Source organism: Meleagris gallopavo, chromosome Z (genome assembly GCF_000146605.3).
Source record: "Meleagris gallopavo isolate NT-WF06-2002-E0010 breed Aviagen turkey brand Nicholas breeding stock chromosome Z, Turkey_5.1, whole genome shotgun sequence".
NCBI lineage: Eukaryota > Metazoa > Chordata > Aves > Galliformes > Phasianidae > Meleagris > Meleagris gallopavo.
This window is the reverse complement of record NC_015041.2, coordinates 23,455,318-23,456,537: the sequence shown is the minus strand read 5'-3', so window position 1 is coordinate 23,456,537 and position 1,220 is coordinate 23,455,318.

The window sequence follows — 1,220 nt, the reverse complement described above, 5'->3', positions numbered from 1 at the left end:
TTCAGCTAAGACAGCAGGATCCAGCCTTAAAGTATCTTTGTTAAACTAGTTAATAGATTATTGTCCAAAGTAAACATATTTCAGTAAGTGCAAGACTGTTTTTTTTCCTCCCTCTTTCCGTCTTTTGTTCGACTTCAGCTCAGCTATTTATGATTCATTTCATGAGACACTAGGTTTTCTCTGAAGGCACTAAAACCGGCCAGAGCTATCAAACAGTTTTAGTGACTAGTACCAACAAGGAACTGTTTTCCTCCATGCTATAAAACAGACACTGTCAATAGACTACAACCGGCAATAAACTATTAAAAAAGGAATTTATGATGGCTACTTATTATCCTCCTGAAATAATGTTGTTACAAGGCTGCCCTTTTCAGTCAGATGCAAGGATCACATGGCCTATGCCTAACAAAGGGTAAGGCCCAGATCCGCGGGGAATGGCTGCAAATAGTCCAGGAATTGCCCCACGCTATGTGGCACACACTGCACCAGGGTTTCAAAGCAGCAGAGCTATTGTCCCACACTGGACTTAAACTCCTTAGACACGGGCACTGGATTTAAGGTGAAATCTTGATCTAGTTAAGAGTAGAGGTTGTTCGATTATTTCAGTGGCTAAATATCAAATTACGTAGGAACACCTATTATTGTTTAAGCAAGAAACTGGTGAACCACAGGGATAAAATAAAAAATGGTACAAATCTCAAATGGAATCAGATCAGCCCCCTTCTTTGTATTTCAAAAAAAGTTCCAGTTCCAGTACTCATCCCTTCCCTTCAGTCCCATAACAGGCTTTCTGCTTTGCTGAAATGTCTGCCTCTGTTAGCTGACATATGACTATGGTACAAATCTGTTGTGCTATAAATTGTGGTATACCACTGGCAGCAACAGAGCTGCACTATCTTACTCCAATTAATGAACAGTTGTCTTTGATAAAGTCTCTAAAAAGAAGGGTGAAATTATACAGTTCAACTTTCAGAATCATTTGGGCTATGTGATCTGGACCTTTGTCCTTTGTCCACCATGCCTCTAGAGTGAAGAACTTCTCACAGTTCCAGGCTGGAGTCCTGTAGGTCAAAGCTGAACATATAACACTGAAGAGATGCCTACACATAAGAAGTGATGGAGTATGTCCAAAAGTCTGCAGGGAATGGATGATGGTGTTTTGAAAAGCCAAAGGAAAAAATAGTTTTGAGGTCTAAAGAAGTGAAAATTAAGCTGGTCTG